Here is a 22,297-nt window from a genome sequence, read left to right as displayed (position 1 = left end):
ATAGAAAATTGTCTGAGCAGAGGCATGAAGGAAGTGAGGGAGAAGGTGATGAGAATACCTGGGCGAAGATGGGTCCAGGCAGAGGCAACAGTAAGTATAAATCCCTAAGGCTGGGGCAAGCCTAGTATACTCCAGGAATAGGAAAGAAACAATGTGGCTGGAAAGGAATAATGCAGAGGGAGTGGTAAGAGATGAGGAACACTACCATTACCATGGCTCCCGTCTAATTAGAAATGTATGGTGAGATTGATTGTGTGATTTTGCAAGAGGACAGAGGAGGCTATGGGTGAAATGTTTTCTCATGGTTTTAGATCATCTTATGTGTCCCTTTCTTTTCCAGTATTGACCCTGTGTTCCCTTTATCCCTGTCTTCATCCACATCTCTCTGTTCATTCTCTCCCCTCTTCCAGAGAATTGAATTTATCAGATATAGCTGAATAAATCCAGAAGCTAAAGCAGACATTTATGGAAAATAAATGCCAGTTCAGAGTACTGAGCTTTTAAGGTGGTCACGTTGCATCCTCAAAGGCAGGTTTAGGATTGTCATAAGAGTTATGGGTGCATGCTAATTTCTCCCCAGAAAATGAATCCAGGCTTCTCAGCTCCTGAATCCTACCTCTTGTAGACTCCACTAATCTTTTCCTATCAACTGTGATCTTAGACTGTTCCACAGAGAGATGGGTGCCTTTCACAATAATCTGCTTAAAGATGAGCATCTCTTCTTCCACAATTCCAGAAACTGACTTCTGGCCATGATCCCCTGATTTTACTCTTCTCCAGTGGCTTGAGAACTGCTGAGTTGAGCAACTCCTTAGGGCACCATAAACATTATATTCCATATATGCTGTGTAGAAAGTAAATTACAGTGGTCCAGGTGAAATTGGGTGATGGCTTAGACTAGGGGAAAAGCTGTAGAAAAGAAGAAATATGGACAGATTCAAGAAATCTTTAGCTGGGGGTATTGACAGGACTTGGGCTTAGATTAGATACAGATGTTGAGGGAGAAGGAGGTATTATAGCTGACACCTAGGATTCTGACTTACTGAACTGAATGGAAACGCTTCACTGAGGCATGGCGTAGTGAGAGAGGACCTAGCTGGTGGTGGAAGATTACAAGGAAAAATTGAGTTTGAAATGCCTTGAAAAATTGAATATCAAGTAGACAGAGGAACAGATGGGTTTCTGGGGGTCAGAAGAGAGATTTGCCTTGGAAATATAAATTTTTGGAGTTGTCAATATATAGACTCAAATAGATCTTTAGATATCAAGGGAAGTCCCTAAAAAAGAATATAGTATGAGAAGAGATGTCCCCATGACTGAACCATTAGTTTGAAATCAGGTTGTGGAGGAAGGGCCAAGAAAGAACACTGAGTAGGCAAAAACCAGAAGAACATGGGGTCACTCTCAGCCCCTTATATTCTGATTTGCTTTCTTGAATGAGAAGAAAAGGGATGCAGTTATGATGAGCATACTGGGACTTGCTCAGAGGAATGGGGTAAGCATATTCATGCTTTCCATTCCATGTGCCATGGGAGAAGCAAGTCAAGAATTGTTGCATTGAGTCATACTATCTTTCAGTAGCCAGATACATATGAAGTCTTTTTTAAAAATCTCTTTAACTATAGCCAGGAAATTTCAAGACTATCGAGGTAAAAATGTTTTCTCCAAGCTAAGGAGGAGTAACTTTGGAGGATGAGTTGTTGGTGGGAGAGATTATGGGATTTAAAGGGATGGACTATATAGTACTTTAATGACATTGGTGAAACACATGAAAAATAAATGGTTTTAAAACAACTTTTCCTTGTAAGCTATGTCATTAATATTTTAAACCGATTCCATATTGATTGGTTAATATTTTGAATTAATTATATTAAATAATATAATTTAAAAAAAAAACAACTTAAGTCCCTTTAAGTCCTGGAAATATTCTAACTCATAGAACAAAAATATTCTGCAGTTTGATCTCAGCCATAACTGGCCAATATGTGTCATGGCAGAGTCTGCAGATAACAGCTTGTAGGAAGGACACTACTACTGAGTCAAATGGGGTAGTTAGGGTAGGGGCAGTGAAGATGCTTTTATAGCTCACACTTAGTGGGAAGTAATGGGCTAATGTCATAAAAAAGTGCTGAGAATGCATTTCGTTTGTGCCTTTGGCTGCTAATCAGCTGGGGCAGCCAATGGCCTTTAATACATAGATCTCTGTGGTAGCTGTGACTACATATACTTTGTAATAAAGAAAATTACCAGTTCCTGTTCCTAAGGACAAAGTGTGCCAAAGATGGAAGTTTTGTTTTGTATCCAAGAAAGGAGGGTGAATTTGGGGTGAGAAGGGAAGGGAGAGAGATTGTTTTCCTGGTGCATGGCCAAGAAATAGTTCATTCCTGACATGAGTATCATGTAGAGAAATTGTCTAGGATAATGTCTGGTTCTCACTGAATGTTCAATAAATGTTGGTTGGAGTTGATCTTCTCTTTAACTCTTTCCCTCACTTGGAATAATTATTATTAACTCATTATTCTGATCAACATCTGGCATACTGATACCAGACCATTAAATGAAACAACTGAAGCAACTGAAGAAGTCGTTAAATATTAACCTTTAAGTCCATTATTCTGCATTACATTGTGTATTTGTGGTTTATCTTACACCAATAACTTAGTTCCTCACAAGTCTTCTGACAATTCTTCAACACTTCTTAGTAGGCAATTGAGTAGGAGTGTTCTGAAAGGATAGGAATATTGACTGGGTGGTGTCAAGCAGCTATCTTTACTGAGACAAGGGCAAGAGAAAATGGATTTCAATTGTATAAATTAAACACCTCCTGTGATATCAGATAAAATTTATCTATATGGATTATTTGAAACTGACACAATATAGCCAGATTAAACTTCCAAAAGCATAGCTCTGATTTTATAATTCCATACTCAAAAAACTTCAATGGCTTCCCATTGGCTGGAGAATGAAATTAATCCTTTAATCTGTGCTCTATGATTTAGTCTACCTTTCAAGGTTATATCCTGTTCTCCTTCACAGATGCTGAAACTTGACCGCAGCTATTCTTCACATGTTTCCTTGTCTTTCCATCCAGGGATTTCCCCTCCTGCTATGCCTTCTAATGTGTATGTCTTCCCTCACATTCAGGTCCATTCAGATTTTATCCATTCTTTATGTTAGACTGGGTTCAAATGTTACTTTCTTCAGTAAGTCATTCTTGATTCTTTCAGAATAATCACATTCTCCTTTCTCCAGAAACTCTGATGAGTCTTTATGGTGCTATCACAGATAGGCTGACCATCTCTCTCTTGCAATTCTCAAACCCCCAAAGCTATGAAAATAGAAAAGTTTTCAAAATCATTAAAAAAATCAGATCTGACCTGAACTTATTTGGTAGTAAAATTTAATCTGAAGTGATGTGAGACTCTCTCTAGTCTTTATTTATCTCAGTTTAGTGTTAATAAGCATTTATTTCAGTTCAGAAATATAAATGTGTTTGATAATGGGCTACTCTCATTGTGTTATTTCATATGCAGTATGTGGGTCTTATTACTGTTCTAACTCTGAAAATGTATGAATCTTGAAATACATCTGCTTCCAAGGTTCTTGGATAGGGATTGTAAACTTGATTATATACAGTTGTCTTTTTTTTTGGCTACCTAATATCTAGACCACCATTCTATTCTGAGAGAATCTGCCATTGTGTGAGTCTTGGTGGGAATTAGGGCTCCATCTCCATCATGGATTTTGAAGTTACCTGGTACTTCAACCTCTTCTTCCCTGGCATTTGGTCATGGATGTATAACCTAGTTTTCACCAATTGAATGCTCCATCTTGGGATTTGGGATTCTGAGAGAGATGAAAAGGAACAGGGAAAGTTAGAGATTATTCACTGAAGCAGTAGTCAAGTGACCTGTGGCAGTGTTGCCAACACCAGCTGTTCCTGTGGAGCGACTGGCTGTATTTCTTGCTGCCTAGTTACCTTTGGTTCTTGACCATTTTGAACCTACTTTGACAGATTTCCTGTTGATTCTGTGAACTATCCAATATCTTTTCAATAAACTTTTCCCCTTAAGTTAGCCAGAGTTAGTTTCTATTATTTGTATCCAAAAACCTTAACTGATTATAGACTATCTTTTCCTTCCACCTTCACCTGTCTTAGTCAATTCAGGCTTCTATAACAAAGTACCATAGACTGGGTAGCTTATAAACACAACAGAAATTTATTTCTCACATTTCTGGAGACTGGAAGTTCAAAGTCAGGGTGCCAGCATGGTCAGGTTCTGATGAGGATACTCTTCCAGCCTATAGATTGCTGACATCTTCTTGTATCCTCACATGTTGGGAAGAGAGTTAACTAGATCTCTGGCCTCTTTTTATATGGGCATTAATCCCATTCATGAGAATTCCACCCGCAGGACTTCATCTAAACCTAATTACCTCCCAAAGACCGCACCTAATAAATACCATCACATTGGGATTTGGGGTTTCTACATATGAATTTGGAGGGGAGGACAAACATTCAGTCCATAACACCACCCTCATCTAGATTTTTATCTTTGTGTACTCAAAGTACCTAGTAATAACAGATGATTGATTACTTTTACATATGGCCGTGACAAGATCATACTGGTATTTTAGAAAAATCACTCTCTTTGATGTAAAGAAAATGGGATGGAAGAGGAAAGATTGGAGTATTCCAGTTGTGAGGTGATAGTGTCATGATTAACGCAGTGAAAGTGGAGATGGGGAGAAATTTTACAGATTTGAGAGATGTTTTAGGAAATAGAAAGGTCAGCATTTGGTGACTGATTGATCATGGTAGAAAATGAATAGGGAGTAGGAGAATGACTCCCAAATATCTGGCTTGAGTCACTGGTTGGATAGTGGTGCCACTGAAAGAGTCAGGGAGCAAAGGAACAGTAGCAGTTTGGGAGTGGTGAGGGAGAGAATTGGGTCAGCCAGCAGTGTATTGACTTTCAGGACCAATGGACAGGTCCTGTAGACAAAGACTGGTGGGTCTAAAGCTCAATCAGAGTCAGAGATTAAGCATAATCACAATATTAATGGTACTTAAATCCATGGGAGTAGATGAAACCACCCAAGAGGTTAGTATAGGTTGAAAAGAGTATAGGACCTGGGACAGAGCACTGAGGAACATGGAAGTGATCAACTAAAGCCGAGGAACCTTCAAAGGGGGAATAAGAGAGGTAGGGCCATTTCACTATGTGTTGTGACTATAACAACCAATAACACATGATCTTTGTCTTCAAAGGTTGGAGAAAGGGGAGGGACAAGCACATCAATGATTGCAACACAGTGTGACAAGTATTATATCAGGGGTATATTCATGCAGGTGAGACGTGTATAAGGAGAAGCATAGTAATGCATGGGACATATCCATTATTTTGAAGTCTAGCTGACCAATTATCTGTATGGCATAGTATATTCATGGGTATGTGTGTAATGTCACATGACCAACATAAGACTACCTATTTAATATTAAGCTTCCTCTGATTGGATTTCCTTTCAGCATCTCTTTTGACTGTTAAGCAAGATGTTCTTTACTGATTCTCTTAAACTGCTTTGTGGTGGTAACCCATTTCAGGTCAATAGAGATTTTTTTTTTCTTTTTTGCCAGTGAAAGAAATCCATGAGTCTAGTTAAAAATCATCAAATATCTGATAATTTCTTCAAAAAGTTTCTGGATAATTTTATTTATTTATTATTGTTACAATCTGAAGAGAGATATTTTCATTTAATCTGGAAGTGCCTGAAAGTGGCTGAGTATGAAGTGAGTCAACCATCTTCATCTTCTTGGCTTGCTCTTGGCTGTCGATTTTTTTCTTTTCAGCAGGAAATATTTTAAAGCACAAAGAACTCAGGAGTGAAAAGGGGCACCGGGTTTCTAATTCTACCTCTGCCACTAGTTAAATTTGTAACCGAGAAAAGTCACTTTTGCCCTCCGGGCCTTGGTTGCTACTTCTTTACAAAGGAGCTGCTGTCTGTCCCAGACACCTCACAGAATTGTGGGAACCAAGTGATCAATAGATGTAAAACTCCTTGGATAACATAAAGGTGCTTGTGGAAGACACGAGTGCTCTCCCAGTTTTCCACGTGATCCCGTATATAGCCTAGCATCTTTTTACTTACGTTGGAACCATGTGAAAATTCTGGCTAATGGGCTGTGAGTGGGTGTGACACATGTAACCGCTAATTCAAAGCATTAAGAGTTCCTAGGCCATCTCCAAGCTGTCTCTTCCCCTTCTTTAGTAACCAGGGAGAAGATACATTGTAAGGACAGAAGGAGCATCAATCTCTGAGTCACTAAATGGCTGAAAACCCCACCTCCTAAATGACCCCCAAGTGACTTTGTGTGAGTGAGAAATAAATTTTTGTGTCTTTAGCCTCTGAGATTTGGGGGTTATGTGTTACTGAAACATATCTAAGCCTCTTCTGGTGAACAGTGTCACAAGCATAAGGCATGGTTACTCGAGATTTTCTGTTTATTGTTTCTTTAGCAAAGACTCTTTTTTTTAAAATTAATTAATTAATTTATTTTTTGGCTGTGTTGGGTCTTTGCTGCTGCGTGCAGGCTTTCTCTAGTTGCTGCAAGTGGGGGCTACTCTTAGTTGTGGTGCGTGGGCTTCTCATTGTGGTGGCTTCTCTTGTTGCCGAGCATAGGCTCTAGGCGCACGGGCTCAGTAGTTGTGTCCCACGGGCTTAGTTGCTCCGAGGCATGTGGGGTCTTCCCTGACCAGGGCTCGAACCCACATCCCCTGCATTGGCAGGCGGATTCTTAACCACTGCGTCACCAGGGAAGTCCTAGCAAGGACTCTTCATTTCCCATTGTCTTTCCAAACCATCTCAAAATTCAGTACTCCAGCCAAGGTATCAGCTCTGTAGTGGGTCCTATTTTCATGCTAAATAACACATGGAATAGAAGCCTGGTAGCTGCTCCACTAGGGCGAGTGGAACAGAGGCAGACTGGGACAGGATTGGGAGATCTCACTCCATAAAGGTATTTTTGCATAGAAAACCCCCTTTCATTTCCTCTTTGATTATTTTCTCCTCTTCTTGTCAGCTTCCTATTATTCTGCCTTCTATTTATTTTTTACTCATACGCTTTTCTTATTTTTTTGAGTGGCCACTCTGTGCTCAGGGCTGTAAGAAATATAGAGCAGTTTAAGATACTATACATGCCTTTAAGGGGTTTATAATACATTGGGGAAACGAGCTTTCCACACAGCAACGAACACCAGTGCAAAATTATGGAATTGAGTGCTAAACTGAGAGACGCAAATTAGAAATGCTGTAGGAGGTATAGCAGAGAGGGAGGACAATGGAGATAATTTGGGGTGAGGGAAAACTTGGAACCTGAGGGCTAGACTAGGAGGCTGCTGCAATAATCCAAGGGTGAGGGGATAAATATTTGGAAATGCGCATAGAGAAGGGAAATAAGGTGGATGAAAATGACAGTCATTTTGAAAGAAAATGGGTAGGGTCTGTGACTGAATGAAATGAGAGCTCTGTGAGTAGAAACTACCAAAGATGATTCAAAGTTTTAAGCCTGAATAGCTTACGAGAATAAAAGTGTTATTAACAGGGACAAAGTTATTTGGAATAGAACTGAATTTGATTGGAAGGGGTAACTATGGAAAAGGGTGTTCGCTTATGGATATAATTGGTTTGGGAGGAAAGAGCTCACAATTCAAGAAGATATGTCTAGTATCTGGGCAGAACTATTAGCCCTGAGACTCAAATAAAAAGATCCAGTTGGAAATGTATATGATATATGATGCATACATTAGTACTCCCAACCTGGGAGGATGGGATAGAGGATAAGGAGTTCATGAGACAGACTGGTAAAAACCAACTGGGGATGTTCATTCACTCATTCAACAAGCATTTACTAAGCGCAAACTATTTGTCATGTATATTTGTTAAAACATATTAATTACTCAACTATCTCAGTGCTTCCAATATGGAAAGCAGGCACAATAGTTAAATCAGTACACATATTTGAAAAGTTGTTTTACAGGCATTCTTTCTATTTAGAGTCTACCTGATGAAAGACAACCAGTACAAAAATTCTTTCATTTGAACCATAAGATACTATTTGTCTTGAATGAGGTAGCTTGTTGAGTCTATAGCTATGGCTTTAATATTGCTATATTCATGCAGAAATAAGAGTTAGTGTGCCACTTACATACTTAGTGTTTATGACCATTGCAGAGAAGTCTGGATGATACTAGGCCTTTTCAAAATTTTCCTCTTTATCATCAACCAAGACGGAAGGCCATTTTAGTTGTCAGAGAAAAGTTATAGACCCTAGACACAGAAGATTAAGTTTTATTTCCGATTCCATTAAATACCTTACAGATATGTAAGATCTTTTGAAGAAATACAGGTATGTAAACCAAATGTAATTTGACATTAAAATATATGTTAGCAGGGAATTGAAAATGTATTCCAAATTAAGTCATCTCCAAACCTCACTTAATTTAATGTAATTGAAGGAGAAATGTTCTTCTCTCAATAAAAGCCTTGGTTTCACCATCCGTAAAGTGAGGAAGTTGTACTACTTGATCACGCAAGCAATTCTTGCTCTGACTTTCTATAAATATGGAATCAAATCTCGAATCATGGAATATTTTGAAGTAACAAAGCATTGCTGCTAGTTTGTATGCACTCCCACATAGCTTTTAGTGATAGCCACTTTTTTTTTTTTGCGGTACACGGGCATCTCACTGTTGCGGCCTCTCCCGTTGCGGAGCACAGGCTCCGGACGCGCAGGCTCAGCGGCCATGGCTCACGGGCCCAGCCGCTCTGTGGCATGTGGGATCTTCCCGGACCAGGGCATGAACCCGTGTCCCCTGCATCGGCAGACGGACTCTCAACCACTGTACCACCGGGGAAGCCCAGTGATAGCCACTTTTAAAAGACCATTTAATATTTAAATGATCATGACCACAAATTTGAGGCAGTTTTTAGCTATAGATTTTGAGGTCATGTTAGAAATCAAAATGCTTCTGCAGGGGAGATAAGGCTTCCTTTCAGCAGAATGGTCACAAGAGTGCAGAGGTCATCAACAGAAATAAAGAGAAAAGAATGGTTCTTAATGTTCTCACAATAGCCCCAAAGATTATGGGAGGAAAACCTTGGCCTAGCAAATTACAGTGTTTAGCTCTAGGTTGAGATATAGTATTTTGTAAAATTTTCCATATGGCAGAATTTGTTTATAGTTATCCTCATGGTCCAACTGCAATATTTCTTAGATCACAAGTCTTTTTGTAATTAGTTTGCAAAACTCCAGGCAGTATATGTGGCCTCTATATTGCAGAAAGCTGAGTTTCCTGGGAATGAGTTACCAAGGGAATGCCCTTGGAGTTGTTTCTCCAATAGTGGATGTGTGGAAACACACTGATTTTTTCACTTCTGCCCAATGGCTCCATCACAATGCAACTACCTAGGGTTGAGTGGAATATTGAATCAGACCAGAAGTGTTGGTTTGCTTAGTCAGTTTCTAGCCAATTAAATCAGCTGGCCATAGGTCGAATAAGGATTGGTTGTCTGAAATATGAAATCTCTTCTAGGAAACCTGCTAGGTGTCAGATATTTTCCATATATTTATGACCACTTTATAGATAGGAATGGAGGCAAGACATTTGCCAGACTGAATTCATTGTAGCAGTGAATATGTTTGTGATGAGATCAGTAAGATACTTTTGCTATTTACCATTGACTGAAGCTTAGCTCCCTTAGTTAATAGTGCTTTATTGATTTTAGGATTATTTTTGAAAGAGTATGTGTTTAATATCAGTATTTAATATATTTCCACAAAATGCAAAGTTCACCCTGAGAAGAAATTTTACCATGTTTGAATGTTAGCTAAAACTAACACAAATCAAGTATCCCTGTACTAAGAAAATAACTCCTGGATGGAGGGGAAGCTTTGCACTTCAGCCAGTAAATCCTGCTTCCTAAGCTATAGTGTGCATAAGGCTTTCCCACACATCTCCGTTGCTACGGAAACCTCTTTCAGTGTCTGGGCTCTAAACAGCTGACTCATTTCAAAGTCTGGCTCTCAAACCTCTCAGCTCACAGTTTAGCGAGACAAATGGAAACAAAGAAAAACAAAGAAACAATGAAATATCAATATATACCAGTCCATTTAAAAAGTTAGTAAATTATGTGTCTTGACATATAGGGAAAAGGCAAGGTAATGCAAATCCTCAGTTGCTACAGACTGCAGTAAAGATATCCCAGAAACATTTACAGCCCACAGCCTATAAAAAGGGCTTTCTATCCTTTGGACTTAGTGACACACAGTAAAACTGAAGCTTAAAGAGAGATCCTCCCTTATATCAAAGCAGTCCAACCAGATACATATGAAAATACAAGCAAAGAGCATGATCAGCAAAGCAGTTAGCATGGGATGGGAAGGCAGGGAGAGAAGGGAGAGGGCAGAGGTAACTTAGAAAACCCCAAAGTAATCTTAGCAACTGTCCAAACAAAGCTTGAAGGTCTATCTACCAAGATTGTCCTAAAGGAAACTTCCTGCTTTGGTCTCTGTCTTTGGCCCTATAAAGTCAACATATTCAAGGAATACACAGAGGCATGTTTATTAAATGGGCAGATGCCACAAATCTAGGAGCTGGATTTTAGGCCAGAAGACCCCTTAACATTCCTTTGGTATCTCAGACTAAAGAGGGAATAAATGTCCCAGCACTCTCATTGGTGTCAACTAGCCCAGAATATATGGTGGGGTTTTGTATATTTTTTACATTTACAACTAGTAATTGTCACAAGTAATAATGGAACTTTTTAAGGAGTCTGAACACCTTTTAAAAGTGATTTAGTTTTATAAATTGAGAATCAACTTTAGTTTGGTAGTGAGAAACTTATCTTTGAAAACCCAGTATGGTAGGGATTAGGAAAAAAAATGCTGCCATTTGGACATGCCTTCACATTTTAGTGTGGGAAGAATTGCTTAGCTTCTATGAGATTATTTATATTGTCTCTATTATCTTGTGCCTCTGAAAGTACTGATCATAATATAGCTCAAGTGAGGACTTCCCTGGTGGTGCAGTGGTTAAGAATCCACCTGTCAATGCAGGATGACACAGGTTTGAGCCCGGGTCCACAAAGACCCCTTAGGCTGAGGAACAACTAAGCCCGTGAGCCACAACTACTGAAGCCCGTGCGCCTAGAGCCCGTGCTCCGCAACAAGAGAAGCCCCCGCTCGCCACAACTAGAGAAAGCCCGTGTGCAGCAATGAAGACCCAACGCAGCCAAAAATAAAATATTAATAAATAAATTAATTTAAAAAAAGAATTTAAAAAACAACGCAAGTGAATATTTAAGCAGCTCTTTGTTTTATTTACCAATACAAATTATTACTGTGATTTTACTGTGGGAAAATGCAAATCAATAATACATACCATTAAAATACTATCTTGGTGAAAAGATGTGGAAAGAACCATTAATCAATGCATATTTAATCTGTAAACTATCTCAAGCATTGCTCCCAAACAGGCAGAGTGTGAAAAGCAGTAAGCAAGGCTTATATTAATACTTTAATAAAAGTTATGACTCTTGAGAAGTCATTTTGTGTGTGTCCAGACACATGCAGGATGATTGGCATGTCCAGTTTATTGTGGTACTTTCTACTCAATTCATTCAATGCATTGCAGTTAAATTAATGGATTCAGTTGATGAGCCTTAAAAGTCTAACTAGGCTGGTAAATCAAGGGAATGCTGTTGAACCAATATGTCTGGAATTCAAAAAAAAAAAAAACACTGAGGTAGGCAGAATCAAATATGTTCACATTCTAAACCCTAGAATCTGTGAATGTTAATTTACATAGCAAAAGGGAGGTTAAATTAAGGAAATGCGATGGGGAGATTAAGGTGAAATACCCAGGTGGGTCCAATGTAGTCAATCTTATAAAAGGAAGGTAGTAGAATTAGGGTCAGAGAGAGAGAGGGGCTGTGATGATGGAAGCAGAGGTTGGAATGATGCTCTAAAGATTGATGAAGGGACTTTGAGGCAAGGAACGCCAGCATTCTCTGAAACCTGGAAAAGGCAAGGAGATATAGTCTCCCCTGGAGTCTCTAGAAGGAATGCAGCCCTGACAATACCTTTTTCACTGAGTCATGCACACTTCAGACTTCTGCCCCTCAGAATTTTAAGATAATAAATTCGTGTTGTTTTAAGCTTCTATGTTTGTAGCAATTTGTTACAGCAGTTATGGTAACTAATACTGATAGTCACTAAATTAGGTAAAGAGTTTATAGCTTTAGAAACAAAAGGGAGAAACATGGACTAGATGATAGGATAGGTAAGTGGCGTCACACCTGGTGGAAATATACACAAATATGAATGGAGCAATGTTAACATGGCTAGAGAATGCCTTCACATGCTAGCAGGCTTTGTGCTTAGCCTTGGCCATTTCATCAGTTTCTCTGAAGACATAGAAGGCAAATGGCTTGGATGAATCTCAAGGGAATTATTCTGAATGAAACCAGCTGATCTCAAAAGGTTACACGCTGTATGATTGCATTTATATACTTTTCATTTTTTGTTGTGATGAAATTCACATAACATAAAATTAACCATTTTAAAGCATACATTTCAGCAGCATTTAGGACATCCACAATGTTGTGCAACCACCACTTATATCAAGTTCCAATCATTTTCATCATCCCAAAAGGAAACCCTGTACCCATTAAGTAGTCATTCCCCACTCAACCTTCTCCCAGCCCCTGACAAAACCAATTTGCTTTCTGTCTCTATAGATTGACCAATTCTGGATATTTCATACAAATGGGATCATGCAACATGTGACCTTTTGTATCTGGTTTCTTTCACTCAGCATATTTTCAAGGCTCATCCACATCATAGCATGTATCAGTACTTCATTCCTTTTTATGGCTTAATTATGTCCCATTGTATGGACACACTACAATTGTTTATTCACTCATTCACTGATGGACAATTCAGTTGTTTCCACTTTTTGGCTATTGTGAATAGTAAGGCTGAGAGCACTTATGTACAAGTTTTTGTTTGAATGTTTTCAAATCTTTGGGTATATACCCAGGAGTGGAATTGCTGTGTCATATTGTAATTCTGTGTCTATCCTTATGCCAGCACCACACTGTTTTGATCATTGTAGCTTTGTAGTAAATTTGAAAATGGAAAGTGTGAGCCCTGCAACTTTATTTCCCCCAAATTGTATTGGCTATTCAGGGCCCCTTCCAATTTTATATAAATTTTAGTATCAGCTTTTCCATTTCTGCAAAAAAAGAACATTGAAATTTTAGTAGGATCACATTGAATCTGTAGATTGATTTTGATAGTATTTGAATATTAACAATATTATGTCTTCAAATCCATGAACATGACACAGGAAAAGATTTTGCCTAAAAAGTTGGATTAACTTACTTTTGCCTGTAGATCTGTGAGCCTATTTTTCCTCTTGTGATTTTTTCCAATATGAATGCTATGTTTACCTCATTCTCAGATTAGTTTAAAAGATAAATTATATTAGGATTGAAACTAGCACAGATCATCATAATGTATCCTTCCTCTCCACCCCACTATTAACAGTGAAGCATTCTTCCTGATACATTAGTGTAAAACAAACAAACATCATAAAGAAAGTTGTTTTTCACTCATACGGTACTCTTTGAAGACACACGGTCTTAAAAAAATAATGTTTAAAATACTTCTAGTTCTCTAAACCAAAAGTGAAGCAAAAAGTGGGAATAAGTACTATAAGAAGTACTGTGAAGGAGTCAGAAGAAAAAATATTTTTAAAAAATGATCTGAATAAACACTTTTCCAAAGAAGACATACAGATGGCCAACAGGTACATGAAAAGACGCTCAACATCACTAATTATTAGAGAAATGCAAATCAAAACTACAATGAGATACCACCTCACACCTGTTAGAATGGCTATTATCAAAAAGACAAGAGATGACAAGTGTTGGTGAGGATGTGGAGAAAAGGGAACCTTTGCGCACTGTTGGTGGGAATGTAAATTGGTGCAGTCACCATGGAAAACAGTATGCAGGTTCCTCAAAAAAAAAAAATAGAACTATTATATGATCCAGCAACCCCACTTCTGAGTATTAATCTGAAGAAAATGAAAACACTAATTCGAAAAGATATATGCCACCCAATGTTCATTGCAGCTTATCTACAAATGCCAAGATATGGAAACAACCTAAGTGCCCACCACTGTATGAATGGATAAAGAAGATGTGGTATATACACAGTGAAATATTATTCAGTTATAAAAAAGAATGAAATCTTGCCATTTATTTGCAACAACAAGGATAGACCTGTAAATCTTTAAAAGACAGATTTAGGACCTACCACAGTTCCCCAACATCGGAATTAGTGACCATTTTTTCCTCCTAGTCACTGAAAATATTTGAGTGGAAACGAAAAAGCCATATGTCAAGAATGTCAAAGAGAGATTCCTACACAGAAAAGGAGGTTGGACTTGCTAAATTTTCAAATAGTTTTCAACGCTGAGATCCTATGGCTTAAATCTAGGAAGGTAAATTGACATATGGCAAAGCAATACATTGATTATTTAATTTCATAACTGCTCAGAGAGGGAGGAATCCATGTTATACTACACCCTTTGAAGAAGATTTTATGGTGTGAACTGTGAACCAAATACTGAAATTAGAAATGATTATTTTGACAGTGATAAAAAGTAACTAGGCTATACATTTTCATAAATATATGTGTGTTAATGTATATACACACAGATATATGTTTGTGTGTATATATATGTATGTATATATGTGTGTATATAAATTATATATATATATACATATATATAATTCTTAAATGTAGACTTTGAAAATTGTCCCTCTGTAAATGTTAAGCAACCTCTCTGAGTTAAATTTCCTCACTGATAAAATGAGAATGACCATATACCTAGTTCATAGGGTTTCTACGAAAATTATATGAAAAAACATGTAAATTGTTTAGTTCTTTGTCTGGCACATCTCTCAATAATCAACCTATGTGCTTTTTATTTATTTATTTATGGCCGCTTTGGGTCTTTGTTGCTTCACGCGGGCTTTCTCTAGTTGCAGCGAGCGGGGGCTACTCTTCATTGCAGTGCGCGGGCTTCTCATTGCAGTGGTTTCTCTTGTTGCAGAGCATGGGCTCTAGGCATGCGGTCTTCAGTAGTTGTAGCACGTGGGCTCAGTAGTTGTGGTGCACGGGCTTAGTTGCTCTGCGACATGTGGGATCTTCCTGGACCAGGGCTCGAACCCTTGTCCCCTGCATTGGCAGGCGGATTCTTAACCACTGCACCACCCCTGTGCTTATTATTGATATGCATACCTTAAAGCCTTGATAGGCAATGAAAGACTCAGTTTCATTTAGCATATAAATGTTCTTTCCAAGTCAAACTGCTCTTCATATGAACCTTAATTTTTCACCCACATTATTCTATACATTGCCATTTAATTGAACAAGCTCCTCTGCTACCTAAAGTTACAACCAATGTTACAGAGTAGACGTTTTAAACTAGATGCAAGGCCAGAAATTCCCTTTTAAAAATGCTGACATTGGCTCAGATAAGTCATCTTGTTGTTGATGTCTGGTCATACCTTGTGATGAGAATGATACATGCACTCCAGAAAAATGTTGACTGTTAGCTTTTTCTACACGGCCTATTTCTAGCTACAATATCTCATGTTATATTGAGATATATTAAATATGAAATAATTCCACAAATAAGATAAACAGGAACTCCACCACATGGTTTGTAGTAAGTACAGTGTCCTGCTGTGATTGTATATTCATTGTACTGAATCTTTTTATGGTATATTGATGAGCCAGTATTAAAAAGAACTACACTGAGTGGCAATTGTGCTTCAAGAAGATTTTTAATTCTACCAACTTTAAGGATGAGGGCTCTTAATTGGTTCTCTGACTTTTATAGTTTTAACTCTATCCTGACGATTCCCAAATCTATGTTGCCAACATAGAATATTCCCCTGATACCTGCTGCTCATTTCCATTTGGCTGGTTCACTAGCACTACCAGCTAAATTAACATGCCCCAAATATAACTTGTCATCTTCCTTGAAAGTCTTGCCCTTTCTCCTATGTTTTCCATGTCAGACATCCTGTCACTAGGACAGGATCTTTGGAGCCCTCTTAGACTCCCTCTCTCTTTCATCCCCCCATTTGGTCAACTACCCAAATTTCTGGATTTTACTCCTAAAAGTTTCTTCCACCACCTTATCTCCATCTCTCCCAACCACTGCACTAGTTTAAGCTCATCATCTCCCCTGGATAAACCTAACATTAGTCTATTTAATAATTTCCCTGTCACTACCCTTATTTACTTCAATGTATGCTCCATATGATGTCAGAATAACCCATCTAAAAGAGAAGTCTGACTGTATGACTCTTCTGCTAAAAACGTTTCAATGGCTCGCTACTGTTCTCAAAATTAAGTACAAGCTGTCTGACTTCATAAACCTAGTTTTTCATGATCTGACATGTGCCTACCTTTCCAGCTCTGTCTCTCACAACCCCTGACTTGGACTTGACATTCTAGCAACACAGAAATGTGTTCAGTTCACGTAAAGAGTTGCCAGGTTTAGAAAATATAAATACAGGACACCTAGTTAAATTTGAATTTCAAACAAACAATGAATGCTTTTTTAGTATGAGTGTATCCCGTGTAACATGCTGTTTTGTACCTTTTCAGTAGTCCATACTATCACATCTCCCTGGAATGCACTTGCCAATTTTAAGATTCAACTCAGTTACTACCTCTTGTAGTGTGCCCATCCGCCACACTCCCTCCCACCAATCCTGAAAGAATCAGGTAGCTCTCTTAACATCACATACTGTAATTGTTATTTTTTGTGTCTTCCTCTGTCAGTGAGATTCCTTGAGGGCAGGGACCATATCTTATTTGTCTCTGTATTGCCACTGTCCAGCTTGGTGACAGATACATAGTAGATACCTAGTAAATATTTGATGAATATATGATTCTTCTCATACTAATGGTTATGTTTTCTCTTTATACCCAACAGGAAGAATATTTTTACTGCTGCACAAAAGAAAATGAGAAGAAAACCCTTCCCAAAATACAGCCCCAAACTCAAAGTTGATAGGACAGTATATTTTCCCCTAGAGATTGAACAATTAAAGTAAATTTAATAGAAACAAATTTTTCTTTTTTCTTTTTTTAACATTGTGAAACCTATTATATTTCATGAACTTTCAGCAGCTTCTTTGACCTCAAAAACTATACGATGAAGTGGCTCATATCATTTGATTTTTGACTTATGCTCCCGTACATCTTTAAACTTATATTTTCCATATTTCAAAGACCTATGGGCATTGGTAACTGACAGACGTAATCCCAGTTAACAACTTAAGAAGGAACTCACACTAATGCTTTAGTAAAGTACAAGTTTATTTGCCTCTTGCCTACATTTTATTTCACTAAGGATAAGCTTTTACTTAGCACTTGAAAAAGAATGTGTTTGAATATCCATTAAAAAGTGAGTCAGCTGCAAATTTGATATTCAATTCTATGCTTGTGGAGAAGACAGGTAAACACATTCATCAATGAGTAAGCAAAGGTTAGTCATACGGAGAATCTGAACACTGGGATGAAATTTCTGCTACCCGTCTACCCTGTTTTCAAAGCATACTCTTTAGTAGTTCTTTAATTTATGCAATGATTCTTAAACTTATAATATTCTCTAGTTTTAGTCATAGAAGTTGCAGCAAAATTTGCTTTATACTGTGCTCAAGACATCTTGCTGCTATGTTTGGCTGCTGAACAAATACCTGAAAATGGAAGGATCCTGGGTTTCACAGGTTGCTTAAATAAATATATGGATGGGACTTGAGGGTGGGCATGTTAGTTTGCGAGGGATGGCAAAACAAAGTACCACAGACTGGCTAAACTGGGTGTTTGAAACAGTAGAAATTGGTTGTCTCTCAGTTCTGGAGGCTAGAAATCTGAAATCATGATGTCAGCAAGGTTGGTTCCTTAGGAGGATTCTGAGGAAGCATCTGTTCCGTGCCCCTCTCCTAGCTTCCAGGGACGGCTAGCAATACTTTGTATTCCTTGGCTTGTAGATGCCTCATTCCAATCTCTGACTCCACCTTTCTGTGGTGTTCTTCCTGTATCTGTGTCTTCACATCATTTCTTTTTTTATAAGTACACCAGTCATATTGGATTCGAGCGCACAATAATGACTTGAATACATCTGCAAAGAACCTCTTCTCAAATAAAGTCACTTTCAAAGATACTGAGAATTAGAACTTCAACATATCTTTTTGGGGGGGCACAGTTCAACCCATAACAATCTTCTTTTGCATCTCCCCAAATTCATGTACTTCCCATGTACAAAATACATTAATCCCACCCCAACATCCCCCAAAGTCTTAACCCATTCCAGCATCAACTTTAAGTCCAAAATATCATCTAAGTATAATCAACTAAAGTCTCAAATCATATCATATACATCATTTAAATAAGTTATAGGTGAGACTATGAGTATGGTCCATCTTGAGGCATAATTCTTCTCCATCTGTAGACCCATGAAAACTGGAAAAGAAACTATCTGCTTCAAAGATACAATTAGGGCTTCCCTGGTGGCGCAGTGGTTGAGAGTCCGCCTGCCGATGCAGGGGACACGGGTTCGTGCCCCGGTCCGGGAAGATCCCACATGCCGTGGAGCGGCTGGGCCCGTGAGCCATGGCCACTGAGCCTGCGCATCCGGAGCCTGTGCTCTGCAACGGGAGAGGCCACAACAGTGAGAGGCCCGTGTACCGCAAAAAAAAAAAAAAAGATACAATTAAAGAACAGGCTTAAGATAGACATCCTAGGGACTTCCCTGGTGGTGCAGTTGTTCAGCGTTTCCACTGCAGGTGGTCCGGGTTCGATCCCTGGTCGGGGACTAAGATCCCGCATGCTGTGTGGCGCGGCCAAAAAATAAATAAATAAATTATATATATATATATATATATATATATATATATATATATATATATATATGATAGATGTCCTATTCTAAAGGGGAGAAATTGGAAGAAGAAAAAAAAAGGTGTCATTAATCTAAAGTAAGTTCACAACACAGCAGGGCAAGTTTCACTAGGTTCCAGGACCTAAGAATAATTCTCTGTGACTTGATGCTCTGCCCTCTTAGCCCTGGGCAGCAGCCCTACCCTCTGGAAACAAGGAGGTGGCCACTCTGCCCCCTTGGCCTGTGCTCTTTCTGGCCTTTGCATCCATGGCTCTGCCCTTAGAGTCATGCTTCCTTCACTTTGTCCCACCTCTGTCCCTTTCAATCTAGGCTAGCAATGCCATGTTGGTGTACTTCTCAAAAACCTTTTCTGTCTTCCATGAATGTCAAGGGAATTCAACCCATTTGACATGGGGTTTCTCCCAGATCCTTCCAGGATCACCACATTCCTATTGCTGAGATGGTTGATTGGATCCACAAAGCATGTACCTAATCAATTTAGCCAACAGTTGTTCAGCCACACCCTTGGCCTTGTTTCCACATCATGATATCTAGATAGACTGAGAATTTTCCAAATCATTAAGTACTAGTTGCTTTTGGCTTAATAATTTATTCCTTAATTTATATCTTTACTCTCGCATTTTAATATAAGCAGTAAGAAGAAATCAGGCTGTATCTTCCACACTTCGAAAATTTTCTCAGCTGAATATCCAGGTTTATAGTTTATAAGTTCTACATTTCACCCAACAAAAAAAACACAATTCAAACAAATTTTCTGCCACTTTATAACGTGGATTGCTTTTCCTTCAGTGCTCAATAATGCATTCATCATTCCCTTTTAAGGCCTCACCAGAAGTGCTTTAGTGTTCATATTTTTACCATCCTCTCTTAAAGGCAATCTAGGCTTTTTAAAAAAATCAACACTTAGGAATTCTTCCAACCTCTACCCATTATCCAATTCCAAATCTGCTTCTATATTTTAGATATTTGTTACAGTAGCACCACACTTCCTGGTACCAAAATCTGTATTCGTTTTCTTGGGCTGCCAAAACAAAGTACTACAAACCGGATAGCTAAAAACAACAGAACTTTATTGTCTCACAGTTCTTTGGTTTAAAAGAGTATGAAACCTTGTAAAAACATATAGCAACCAGACATCTAGATATATGATTCAGAATAATTAGGCAGAGATTTATAAGATTCTGATTTCATACTAATTACGTCTCCTGACAATTATGTTTTAGGTTCTAAGTAGCTAAGTAGCAATTGCTTATAGTTTGACATGCATATATTAAATGCAAATATCTATTCCACTAGCAACAACTTTAGCCCAAATTGAGCAATTTAACTGGCTTGGCCATGGTAATGGTTAAACCAGTCATTCATGGAGATAAAGTATGTGCTAATTAGGTTTGCAGATGACACTAACTAGTCAATTTGCTAGTACATTTAAATTGGGATTTAAATTCAAAGTGACTTGAATACTTACAGAAATGGTCTTTCAGAAATAGAAATCCAATAGATGTAAGTGCATGATCTGGCATAGTTGGCTAGAAGGAGTAGCTGACTCTTAGCTACCTCCCTACTTCCTGCCTCCAATCCATTCTATCCCTCAAGATTGTCCTTCCTCAAACATAGCTCAGATCATGTCAGCATACTTCTCAAAAATCATCAAGGCTCCCCATTGCTCAACACATTAGTTACCAACTCCTCGCTCTAGCACTTAAGGCCTCAATTTTTTTTCAAATATCATCAAGGTTCCCAGATATTTGGAAATTAAACAACACATTTTTACTAACACATGCTTCAAAAGAAATTACTGAAGGAAATTAGAAAATATTTTGAACTGAATGAAAATCTAAATACACCATATCACAATTTTTGGGACTTGGCTAAAGAAGAGCTAAGTGGGAAATTTATGTCATTAAATGCTTATATTAGAAAGGAAGAAAAGACTCAATTTGATAACATCAGCTCCTACCATGAGAAATTATAAAACTAAGTTAAACCCAAGGCAAGAAGAATGATAGTAATAATATAGATAAGAGCAGAAACCAATGAAATTGACATTAGAAAAACAATAAATAATATCAATGGAACAAAAACTGTTCCTTCGAGAAGATCAAAGAAGCTGAAATATCTGAGAATTTTTTTTAAAAGACTGTTATAAAACAATGGTTTTGGACACTGCTTTAGTCAGCTTAGGCTTCTATAAAAAGATACCATAAACTGAGTGACTTATTAACAACAGAACTTTATATCTCATAGTTCTGAAGGCTAGAAGGGTGAGATCATGGTGCCAGCATGGTTCGGTTCTGGTGAAAGCTCTCTTCCAGGTTGCAGACTGTTAACTTCTCAGTATCCTTACATGGCAGTATCCTTACATGGCAGAAAGAGAACTAGCTAGCTTTCTGGCCTCTTATAAGGGCACCAATCCCATTCATGAGGGTTCCACCTTCACGACCTAATTACCTCCCAAAGACCTCACCTCCAAACACATAAGGATTTGGGGGAGATACAACTATTCAGTCCATTGCAGGCATAGTTTAAAGTATATGAAACTGTGCATATAGAGAAAATGACAGATAATATAGGAGTTTGCAGAAAGGGCAAAAATGACAGGATACTTATAATCATATAAATAAAAAAAGTCTTATAGTAGTAATTGGTAATTGTTTAAAAGTGTAGAAGAGTGATCAAATTATTTAGATGTAGAGCAAATTCTTATAAGGGAAACAAGGTGATAATGTGGGAAAATTAGGAACAGTTTTAATTTTCAAGAGGAAAATGCTAGCCAATTTATTAAGTGGTATTGGTAAAAAAGAATAGTATTGGCAGAGTTACTGGTGCTTATTAATTCACTTGTATCATTATTATTTTTTTTCTTAAATTGAAGTATAGTTTCACTTGCATCCTTTTTTTTGGAGAATGTGAACCTACGTTGTAAAAATGGAAAAATAAAAGTATTGTAAGATTATTCCATTGCAAATAAATAAATAATGTGTATATATTTTACAACTGAAAAATCCATAGAAACACATTTGGATCAAAATCATTTGGTAAAACTCAGGGATTGATTAGTTCCAGAAAGTTGGCCATGGTCCAATAAAGAGAAATTATTCACATGAAGAAAGCGGCTACGTGGTTGCTCTAATAAAAAAAGAAAGAAAGAAAAAATGAAAGAAAAGTAAAGAACAAGGAACAAACAATACAGTGATGAGAATATCCTAAGGTATAAATAATATTGAATCACATCAATAAGC

The sequence above is a fragment of the Hyperoodon ampullatus genome, assembly GCF_949752795.1.
Source record: "Hyperoodon ampullatus genome assembly, chromosome: X".
Taxonomy (NCBI): Eukaryota; Metazoa; Chordata; class Mammalia; order Artiodactyla; family Ziphiidae; genus Hyperoodon; species Hyperoodon ampullatus.
This window is presented reverse-complemented; position numbering follows the sequence as displayed.